Source organism: Cotesia typhae, unplaced genomic scaffold, assembly GCF_013202065.1.
Source record: "Cotesia typhae breed Kobodo isofemale line unplaced genomic scaffold, CoteBio_Ctyphae scaffold_13, whole genome shotgun sequence".
In the NCBI taxonomy this organism is placed as follows: Eukaryota; Metazoa; Arthropoda; class Insecta; order Hymenoptera; family Braconidae; genus Cotesia; species Cotesia typhae.
The window spans coordinates 3,390,372-3,402,927 of NW_027423774.1; the positions used below are offsets into that span (position 1 = coordinate 3,390,372).

At 28.6% G+C, this 12,556-nt stretch overlaps 1 long non-coding RNA gene across 1 annotated transcript; it reads left to right on the plus strand.

Annotated features, from left to right (window-relative positions):
• Nucleotides 1-439: 439 nt before the first annotated feature.
• Nucleotides 440-2,150, plus strand: LOC141534909 (uncharacterized). Its single transcript, XR_012480508.1, has 3 exons — nucleotides 440-539; nucleotides 673-938; nucleotides 1,504-2,150. It is a non-coding gene; the product is annotated as an uncharacterized LOC141534909 (long non-coding RNA).
• Nucleotides 2,151-12,556: the final 10,406 nt, after the last annotated feature.

Sequence of the window (12,556 nt, forward strand, 5' to 3'; positions counted from 1 at the left end):
TTGTTCAGGCATAAATCCATTGACTCATCACCCACTTGTCCTTATGGTCATACATGGCCTAGGTGGCCTACACGTGCTTCAATCACTGGTATATTGACTCTTAAAACTGTTTAAGAGGTTATATAATCCAACTTAGTGTCGTGTTGTGTTGTGAGCTGATTATAATACTGAAGTTAGCGGTCAGCTGTCAATTTTAAAAATTAATTACAATAAAAAAATTCTAAAAATTTTCACTTGTAATTTTTATTAATTTCCACATGTGAAACTTTTTAATTAATTTTTTTTTAGTAATTTAATTGCTGTAAAATTCCAAAAAAATTTTTAATATCTTTAAACTTCAGTGTTAAAGCTGATTCACTTATTTGCGGTGATAGTGATCATTGATTTATATTTTTATTTTTTAGGTTAGGACGCTTAGGCCTTTATTATAACAAGTGGGTAGACACACCCGAAGCTGGTGACCGAGGCTCAGCCATTGTTTCATAACCTGGGAAAGATAATACTTTAATTAGAAGAAATAAAATAAATATTTATTAACAGTGTCAGTATATTTTTTTTTATAATTTATAGATGATAATAATAATAATAATAATAATAATATTAAAAATAATCATAGTTATTTTTAAGAAGAAATATAAATAAGTTTTTTTTTTTTTTTTTTTTTTTTTAAAGAAGAAATTAAAATAAGATTGATACTTTACCTTTACCTGCTCTGGCTGTTTGACGGAACGTTGGGCTGAATCGGGTGTAGTGGTTGAAGACTACGGCAAGTGGATGCCTACGCTGATCCCCGGGTTTCTAGTACGCACGTCGACCGCCGCAAGCACAGAAGCGTTAATCGTGACCGTGCTTTCTCACTCGCTTTTGGCTTGTATTTTTAGATTAGCGCCGGCGCTCTGCCAACCCCTATATAGAATTTCTCGTCACTGTGACGCTCTGTAAGTGTACAGATGTATTAATAGTAGTGGTATGGAGTAGTGTGTAGTAGTATAGAGTATAGTGGGAATAGTAGTACAAGTTAAGAAGTAGTAGACGGGTTAATGCTTGTTATTGTAGAATGCTCCATAGACGGCCGTTTAATCGATCCCTTCTGTTACGTCAGCAGGAGTCGTGACGTAAGCAGGACTCTAGATTATGGAAACATTGTTCAAGGCCTTGAGTTCTGTTCCAGCTTTATGAGTTGTTTATGAGTGTCTGAAAATTTTTTTTATAAACATCTCAACAACTTTTTTTAACATTTCTTAATTTTGTATTTTTTTTAAATAATAATAATTATTATTAATTTATCATTAAAATTAATAATAATAATGACAATAAATTTATCAATCTTTAAAAAAATTAATAAAAAAATTTTCTAAGCATCAAAAATTTTTTTTTTGACATTTTTTCAATTCGTAATTTTTTTTTAAAATTTATATTAAAAAATTATTATTAATTTTTTCATTAATGTCACTGTTCTACCAATAAAATTGCTTTAGTACTTTTTTTTTTTATTATTTTTAGGTTTATGAACAATGAAGATGATGAAAGAAGAAAAAAGGTGTTATAAAAGTAGAAAAAAATGAAATTACAATCATAAAATAAGCTGTTTTATTCTTAAATTGCTTGAATTAATATTTCTTCTTTAAGAAAAAACAAAAATTGTTTATTTTACTCCTAATTTTAATTATAGTTGCAAATAATGATTTTTTAATTTTATTCGACTATTTTTGACCTAAGAAGAGATTGATGTATAAATTTAATGTACTGTTACGTAGCAATTAATTTTAAGTTAAACTTTACATAAATCATGATCACAAGAAAACTCAACACAATCTTTGGATTGTGTTTTGACGTATGGTGTATCTTTTAATGTCACAACACGAATTGTTCTCATTTTTCTTGCTGACTTTCTCGATGCAACAAAAAAATGACGAAAGTACTCACAATTTTTATATTTTTATGAAATGATCAAGTTAAAAAAATTGGAAATTTTTTGTACTTTTTTACGTCTGTTATTTTAAGAAATCTATTTGTGGTCTAGAAAGTTTAGATAATTAACACTAAAAAATTAAGTTAAAAATATTAATTTTTTAATTAGCTGAATGCGTTTTAACCTTTATTTTCTTCTATATAATTTAATTGAAAAAAATTTATTATTGAATTACTTAAAATTCATAAAATTAGAATATTGAACAAGAGTAAAAAAAAATTGTTAATTTTACCAACGATACTTTAATATCCATTAATATAAATAATTTAGTTAGCGTTATAAATTAACAATGAAGAAAAATTCAATCAATTCCTCCGACAGAAATTCTTAAATTTTTATTTTGTAAAAGTGCATTAAAATAATTGATTTATGAAATATTGAAATATTGAACTTTTAAATGTTTTGTTACAGAGTAAATAGAACCTACAAATTAGTATTAATTAATTATTTACATTAATGACTACTGTTGTTTCGCTAAAATTCATTAAAAGTAATAAATAATGAGAACAAGTTGATTTATTATTTACTTATACTTCCCGAAGTGCCCCGCTTAAATATGACTTATGCAGAGTGAATTGAAAATAAATCTATCAAAACTACAAGTTGGAAAGTTATTTAAAAATTAAATTAAGAAATGAGAGTTCTTCTCTTAAAAAAATTAAAAATTATAAATAAGTAAAGACTGTGGATTCAGATTTAGTTTCAAGAAAGGTTTCATTTTTTTTATCAAGCTCGAAATTATATTTTTAATTAAGTAATTTTATTTTCAACATTAAAACTAAATCAATTATAAGTCTAATAAAAAAATTTGTTTTATCATCATTTTGATTTAAGTAAAAAAATTTTCTATCTTATAAACTTTTCTTAATATGTGTAAATTTTACGTTATTTAAAAATTTTGTCTTGATTTAAGAAAATAAAACTTTTGTAAGAATTTTTTTGATTCAAAATTTTTTATTTTGAATAAATTTGATTTTTTTTTTTTCAGAGAAGAAAATGATTTTTTTTTTGAGCTAATAAAAAATTGTTTCAAGAATTTTTTTCCTTGATTCTCTTTTCTATACTCTCGTAATAATATAGACAATTAATAATTATTTCTTTTAAAATTGTATTCTTCTTTGAAATTTATCTATTAGTGCATTTATGTAGAAGCAATAACTCTCACGTTGAAATTTAAAGATTTCCTAAATTCAAAAAAGTGGATTATCTGATTACTACACCCTGTACTGTAAATAAAGCATCAGATTTATGTATAAGTAAATCCGAAATCCCGAATCTCGAGGCAGAAGAATAGAAGAAGCCAAGGAAAATATAAAATAGATTCGAGTGAAATAAGAAAAAATGCATCAATAGGATGATAAGAAAAGAATCGAAATGGCAACCGAGTTTCTCCGAGAAAATTGTTTACTTTTTTCTTGACGGCTGGATCCGGAACCCGCATCCTCGGTGAGGAATGGGATGAATACTCGGCGGGAACGGTAAGTATCACTTGAAGCAAACGCTTCGATAGCTGAGCTAGGTGATAGATGTAAGATGGAAGGTCGACGGTTCCCCTGGAAGTGTTATGTGCATGAACCAGGAACTTGAAGTACTTTTACTGAGACCGAAAGAAGGCTTTGACACAGAAGAGAGAAAACTCTGGCGGGTTCAATGGAACCTGGAACCCGGTACATTTTCTCAACGGCTTCATTCGTTTTTTCGCTTTCAGTTTGTAGAATCATCTCTGCTCGTTTTCTTTCAGAACACCGTCGCTCTGTAGCTGCCGGATACACTTTTGCAAACGGCACAAAGTAACAGTCTCTGTACTTGGACTCAGTCACGTAGAGTAATATAAAGTCAAAAGCTGCTAGCTACTGTGCTACGAAACTCTAAAAATGAGCGATAACTCTTTGTACTTGTAACACTGAGATGTGTACTTTGTGTCATGAAGAGATTTTTCATTTTTATTTTTCCACAAGAAAATAATTTTATCCTCAATTAAATAGAGAATTTTTATTATCTATATTATTATAAATAAATAATAGCGTATAAAAGTAAAAAAACAGTTGAAAATAATTTTCTATTTAAAATTTTAAATAATAATAGAGTGATATATAAATTTATTTCATCATAAAAAGCTTAGAGGGTTTGATATCAATTGCTATAAATATTTTATTAACAAGTATTGGTCAATAAAGATACTTGTTATTGTAAAAAAAAAAAATATATCTTAAAAAGTATCCGACGCTTTTTTACAATAAAATTAATTTTTTTGTCAATTATCTATTTTTATTTTAAACTATTTGTAAACACCCGCTTCGCTGGGTCATTCTTAATAGTAAAGTTATTATTCAAATTTTAGTTAATATTCAGTTAATAATATATATATGAATGGCAAGCCATAGGATAACACACTCAAAACTGTAATATATCTTTTGATCACCGATGCGTATATTTTAGGGTTTGCTGCCGCTTCTTCTTCTCAGAGCTTCAGGTGGAACGTCACAATTATAATAGAGATGATAAACTGTAGGCGTGCAAAATCCGGAAGATAAAAAATAATTAGAAAAAAAAAAGTTTGTTTCAAGAAATAAAATCAATGAGGAAGATCAAAAAATAATCTTGACTCGAGACTATTATTATAATCTTCTTTCAAGAGAATTGTCCTCTTGAAATATGACAATACTGAAATTGAAAGACATTTAATGATTTTTATAATTAATTTGAGAAATAAATTATTATAAAAAAAATTCTACAGGAGAGAGTTCAAAAAACTTATTAATAAAATTAGAGAAAAAAATTTTTTCAGTATTTAGTTATTCAATCTTTAAAATAAATCTTCATGAATATTTTATAGAGCCAAGAAAATATTTTTTCTTTTCATAAAATGTTTGATATTTTTTTTTTACTAATTTTAAAATCATCGAAAATATTGAAAAATGCTTTTTTAAATGCTGAAGAAATGAAGAAATAAGTATGAATCAGCTGAAAGATCAAAAGCACAGGTGTAACAGTAACAGTAACAGTTACAGTTACTGAAGTGTATGTATGTGATGAATAAAGTGTTATTTAAATTAAAGCCACTACCGCGGAATAGGGTCGTCAAGAGTCAGTGTCGGTTATTGGCGCGGTGAGTTAGCTCGAGAGAATTTGCTCTTTCGTGGCTTGTCTGCGACAAGTGGTTTCGAGGAATCCAAACAAATTTACAACTTCTGATATTTAATTATACGCTGCACGAGTACAGTCTTTGATTTTCTGCTAACTATTTTCCTTGCCAAGCGGAGCATTTTGATTATAATAGTGTTAGTAATGGTAATAGTAGAAGAAGGCTTTTAATTTGCAGTTTTACGCTTTCTTGGATGTACTGGAGAAAATTTTTAAATTAATTTTCATGGAGGCAACATTTAATTTAATTAATTACTACTTGCTTGTTTTGAGCAATTATTGCACGCGTGTTTAAAAAAATTATTCGGTGGAGATTTTCAAGTAATTAAATCGATAAAAAAATCAATTTCCTAAAATTAAATAACTACTTTGGAAGCTAAGCCTTCAGTAGCTTAAATTGAATTAAAGATTATTCGAAGATCGAAATGACCTATAAAGAGACTTTAACCGGTTCCTCAACTTTGTTTTTACGAGTTTAGTTATTATTCTTCCGTCCGAAAATAAAGCTTTTGTCATCATAAAACTAAAACTCTGAATAACTAAAACTATGATTACTTCTTAAATCATCTGCAAAACTTAAATAAAACTTCAGCATTAAGACCTTTTGAAAATAAATTTATCTTGTTGCTTATTCAATTAATAGCACAATTTAATCAGTCGATTCTCAGTGAAACTTGTCAACAACAAGAAGTGAACAAGGAAACAGACAATTATAACCTGAGAGAATTAACAGGGAACAAAGCTTAGTAATCGGATTATATTATTATCTCCGATGGCTATAAAGTTCCTTTAGTCAGTTGCCTTTACATCGTCACTAACCAATGTCGCCACCGACTCACCATCATGACAAATTTATCTGTACATGTTGTCATAAACTCTGTTATATATTTATAAATCCATTTTCCTATCGCTTGTACTAACTTTATTAAAAGATAATTTCTAGACCTAGTTTAAAAAAAAATTAAAAAATTTCCAAGTGGCATTTAATTTGTTCGAATTATTTAAATATAATTATTTAAATAATCCGTTTGATTATTTATTTATTTATTGTTTTTTAAATTAATGATTTACATATCTCAATCACTCAATTAAAATTTAATTAAATAAATAAAGCACATGTATTTTATTTGTGCTTAGATTATATCTTCAGTTTCATTTATGAATAAGATATTTCATTGTCAAATATTATTTTTATTTCTACATTAAATCTAATCCTTTAACCAAAATAATAAACGAAATAATTATCTTTCCTCAAAAATTTTCCAATTAATAAATCAATAAAAAATGATAAATTTTCCAATCCTCGTATTCCATCAATAACAAACTCCTCTACTCGACAGGAAACCTCGTCAGCTACCCTTAGGATCATCACTTACAAAAGCGAACCAATTAACCAGAACAATGAAATTCACAAAAGACCCACACGTATCTTGTCAATAAATCTTTCCCAACGTGTTTTGGTTTTAAACCTTACACCCTCAAGCTGAAAGTACACCCCATTCTCTCCTTTAACTCTGAAGCCGATAAAGTCTACAAGGTATCTGTCAGAGCGGTACGTAATATCCGAACTCATCATCAAACTCACTGTAATCGGTACGGTCTGCAGCACACAGCATGCGGTGAGAGATTTATGCACTCAACTGAAATCAAAGTAACAACCAAGTCGTACTTAGTACTCGTCATCGTCGCAATCACATATACTGCAAGTTGTTTTCAAGTATTGAACCAATAGACCAGTCTCTGGCGATGTTGCTTCTCTCTACTTCATATATATCTAACACTGCTCTACTCTGTCACTTTAAAGGTCAACCCTAGCACTCTGTGCCTTATAGGTATGTCTCTTCCTCAGTCTCTGTGCACTTAGGACTTTGTAACAACAAGCAATGCTGGTGCAGAGGCTCCAACACATTTTTGTATCACAGAAGGTATCAGTGAGGTATTTCTGGATACGCGTCAATAAATTGACTTTTCTGATGTGTGTGTGTGTGTGTGAGTCCACGGTAGTGAGAACACCCACGTCATCAGGGCGGTTGTTTTCTCTTATGGCTCGTGGAGGCGTTAAGCGGATTCTACGGCTAAACGGCTCTGTCACTATGTGACGATAGCGCTCACCGAGGCTCGAGAACTATGCACTAGATTATTATTGAGATAGTCTGTGTACTTGGGTGTGGTAGTTAGTTCACTGGCGTTCATGTTCATGTTCTATGGACGAAAGTTTTGACTTTGGTCTGAAGTGGTGGGAAAAAAATTCGGAGTTGATTGATTTGGAAATCAATATTTAATTTATGCTGAAGAAAATTATTTTGAACAGTTTGATGAACTTTAATTGAGTGGAAAATTTTTTTATCTTAGAAAATATTTTTGATTCAAGTTAATTTTACTTTTAAAAATTTTTCTACTGGATTCAAAATTATGTTTTTGGTTGAAAAATTCCTCTTTTTAATTAAATTTATTTTTTTATTAGTGTATTGAACTAGAGTGAGAGGAATAAAATTGAAAAGAAAATTTTAATAAATAAAAATTGGAAATTAGAAATTACACTGAAAGAAAAATTTAATTGAACAAATAATTTCTTCGTTTAAGAATTATTTTACTTAAATAAAAACCATGAAGCACTTCACTATGATTTTTTCAAACCAAGTTAAATTTTTTATCAATGAAAAAAAATTTTTTTATGGGATTTTTATGTTATGAGAAAAATTTGATAAATCCAAATTTTAATTTTTCAACTTCTCGCTTTAGAAATTAAAAGGTTTGATCTTGTTATAAAAATTGAAAATTTTAAAAAATTGAGAAAGTTATTGATTTGGATTCAATTTTCGAAAAAAAAGCGTCCGTACATTTTTTTAAAAGTAGTAAAAATAGCTTCTTCAAATTGAAGATAAATACTACTAAAAATCTAAATTCTGAAACTTTAATTGAATTTATTGATCGATTATTGAATCATTTATTGCCACAGAAAATATTATCTGGACTGGCGTTTGCATAAGCGGCGTGCATCAGTAAAAAAAGATGAATAAATAATAATGAATTGTAAACAAACCTCGCCCTTGCACGCTCTAGTAAATAAAACGCTTCCGTGGAATCACGGAGATAGACAGACAGAAGACAGATAGACAGTCGGCAGTAAATAGCTGAACCAATGTAGACATATTCTATCTAGCAGTAAACCGGGATGGGTGTGTGGTGATTCGTGGTGCCTAAGTTGACACATATGGCATATGGAACAGAATCCTCCTGTTCAAGACGTCACATTATTCCCTTTATGACGCATCCCGCATCCTACATGCAACTGCAATCTACAATCTACATCAACAATAATGGTTTATGTATATATGTATTATTTGTATTAATATATAGTTACATCGGCACACAGTTATTGAACAGCGAACTGTGCAGTGAGATTTGAAACTATCGCGCACGCTTAGTTTATATATTTTCCTTAAATTAACTCATAAATGCAAATCCGTTTAAACAACAGACTACTCTGCTTTGCTAGGAATATTTAACTGCTATTCGTTAAGTTTAATTTATTGTACGTCAACGTCAAGTTTTCATTTTATGACCAACTTTAAGTTTGTTCGACTCTTTCGTAACAAAAGATTAATCACCTATTTTATTGTTATCCGTTTCATCATTTTGTGGAAGACTTTTGTCTGGATGATTTTTATTTAAAAGTTTATTTTAAGCTTCGAAATGGACAGTATTAAATTATTCTGAAAACTATACATTCAGAAAAGCTTATAAGATTAATAATTGATGCATTGATAAAAAAGTTAAAGAAAATTATTTTATTCAAAATAGTATTAGTATTTTTGGTTCAAGATTTTTTATCTTTAATCAAGTTAACTTTTTTATTAATGTGGATAAGGAATTTATTTCAAGATCCTACACGGATAAAAAAATTAGGAAAACGGTTGACCCTAAAAGCCATCCCTGAAACTTCCCACTTATTCTTAAGCTTTCAAGATTTCACTTCTTACGTAAAATGAGAAATTCTTAATTTCTGAAAAAAATAATAAACTAATCGAGTTTATTATTCATTGAGCATTGAAAAAAAAAAAAAAATTGTTTGATCCAAGAGAAATATTTTTGTTCCAAAGGAATTATTTTGTTAATGAATTATATTTTTAAAAATATGATTGAATTGATAATGATATATCCGGATATTTAAAAATATTTTAACCATTGTAAATTTAATAAATGTCACATTGAAATTAGCATTAAGCTAAATTTATATGAGAATAAAGTATAATTTAAAAACTAGATTATTGTTATTAATTTAAAAATTCAGTTGACAATGTTTTTAATTTAAAAAAAAATTTTATTCATATCATAAAAGTTCAATTAATCCATTCAATGATTCAGACATTTTATAAAAAAGTTTTTCATCTGATATTAACATTATAATTGTGACAGTAACAAAAATTTCAATAACTTTACATTTATTTTTTTTTTAGCGTATCAGTTTTATCAATTTTTCCATTAATATATAATATAAAATACATAACATACATACATATTGCCTAAATTTTTTATCACCGAGGAGAGAACGATAAATTTACGATCCGAATTTTCCCAAACGGATATTTTTTAGCATTATGCGGTTCTCACTGGCGCTGTCACATCCGATTTTACCAAACACCATCCATTCGAAGTGATTGAGGACAATAAAATAACTGAATGTGGGGATCGTACGAAATATTTTCCAGCTACTGCATCTGGAATCCGAGGTGGACTGCAGTTAAAAATATTTTTTTTTTTAATTCGATGTTGCTGTGCAAATACAGGTGAGAGGAGGCTGAAAGTAAACAATTTAAATGATAAACGAAAATAGTCCAGAGATTTCTGGTATACGCGTGTATATTTATCCGATACATTGGCCCAGATGAATTTATTCAGTCAAATAATACCCAGTTTGCAGTATTGATTGCTCAGCAATAATTTGAATTGCTCGGTCTCACCTCAATTGTCAATTAATTACACAACATTGTTTATTTTTACGCTTTTTCCGAACGCAGGGCAATCTCATTCGGGACTGTTATTATTAATTACATGTTCCAGTAAATAATGAGTGAATCATTTAAAACTGTTTACTCAGTACTCCCGTTCAATTACTCGGGATTATGGTTAATTATTTCTCTATTAGGTTTTAATTAGATTTATTTTGTAAAAAAGAATTTTTTATTTAAAATTTAATTAAATTTTAAATTATTAATATAAAGTAAACTTCAAACTCAGTGAATTAATTTATAAAATTGAAAATTTGATTTTCTATAAAATGACTTGAGGTAGAATAAAATGTTGATTCAAAAGAGATAGTTTTGATTTAATAATTAAGAGAAAATTATTTTTAAGAAAACTTGATTCCAAATTTTTAATCTTAAAACTCTTTTTTTTAGCAAAGAATGAAAAATTTAGGAATTTTATATTTTTTGGTTCGAAAAAAAGCAAAGAATTGTCTTTAAAATATCTTTCTTGAATTAAGAAATTTTTTTTTTTTTTTTTTTTTTTTTTATCAGGTATGAAATTGAAAGTCAGCGATTAATAAACTAGATATTTGATTTAGCGGAGTGACATATAATAGTAGACTTAGCACAGTTTGTCGGATCGAATGATGGTTGAATTGAATTAAATTCGTTTGGTAATACCGTTGGACTAAGTAAACGAGCGGCAGTGAATGAAACTGGAGACAAACACGACAGTGATGTAGGTATTAAAGTGGAGGGACTAGACTAGACCGTTCCGGCGATGTAGGCGAACGGATGAATAAGCTTGATTAAAGGTACATATACAAGTATAGATGCATTTCTCATGTCTTGAAAGCTACACGGTCGGACTAGTCTTCGGGCTTTACTACTGATTTCGGGGCTGACAGGATTCACTATACAAGAACGGAGCTGAGCAGCAGCAGCAGCAGCAATAGTAATAGTAAGCTTCGGTATAAATGAAAGGTGCATTTCGGTGCTTCTCACTCGACTCCAATATTTTTATTCCAATTCTCTCATTCGCTTTTATTTCACTGCATTCTATTTACAGAATTCCTTTTTATCTCCTTCTACATTTTCTTCTTCTTTGCATTTTTTCTTCGTGAAATAAAGCTAATGATAATGATAATTTATAGTTGAATTAAAGTTAATGAACTTTGAAGATAAGAACTATCGACAAGTTATTAGAATGTCGCGAGTTCGGGTCCATATCGGGGCAATCTAATATTTTTTTTCAACATAATTCTTAAAGGCGAAAATTCCTCTAAAAATTTAAAATATTAAATTTCTTTCCATTTAAAAAATATAACATATTTTGAATAGATAAAGTATTAAAAATTGCCTTTTTTTCGTCATTATCTTGATTATTATTTACATTTGCGTCCTATTCTTTATTTCCGACTCCTTCTCGAGATCTAATTTATTTCCTTAACTCTACTATAAAAATCTCCTTAGCTGACTCGTCTTCTCGTGAATGCGTTCAAGTATCACTTGTAACTATTCTCTTCAATTTCCGGCGTTCTATTTTCAAGTGCTTCAACGCTAAAACTCGACACAAACTTTAATTAATACCGTTTTAATTCATTCTAGACAAATCTAGATAATTCATCATATTAGATGAGTCTGTGACCTTTCTTCAGGTCATTACCTGAAGAGTCAATTTAAAATCCCGATTTTCTGCAGACTGATATGATACTTTACAACAGCTCAATAATTACTCGATTAATCAATTATTTATACAAGCTAGTAGACAGGAAGGAAATTGTCGAGCTGCAGTTTGAGTTGTGGATGTGCTAAGAGCCACAATACCCTTATTTCTTCATCCTCTCCGCTGAGGTATTTACTATTGGATTATGCGGAAAAACACTGATAAAATAATTATCTTGTCAAGAGAAAAATTTTTTGTTTCATTTATGTAAAAGTTTCAAATCATAATTATTGATAAAAATGATCGTAATAATTTTTTTGCATTTTTCATACTTTGGAAAAAATTTTAGGCAAAGTAATTAAAAATATTGATTAATTGTCAAAGTTTGAAATTGAAAATCTGAAAAAAATATTTGAATTATAAAAAACGTTTCAGCTATTTTTTTAATAGCAATTAAATTTTTCATTTTTCAATTAAATTCAATAATTGTAATTAATTAACTTATCCATTTTAAATTTAATAATAAAACTTGTATCAGTGTGATAGAACATAGAATCAATTTTTCTGTAATTTAACATTCAATATTTCATATTCAACCGGATTTTCATGTCAAAGTTCAATATCAAAAGAATTTCATTACATATTAATAAATAAAATTGCAAACCGATAGATCCGATTATTGTGCAGCGAATATTGTCGTGTAAATGAATAAGTCATACATGGAATTAATTATTACCCGGTTTGATGCATTAAATTTAAAGATCCAGAATTCTATAAACTCTATGTAGGGCATCGAGTAATAGA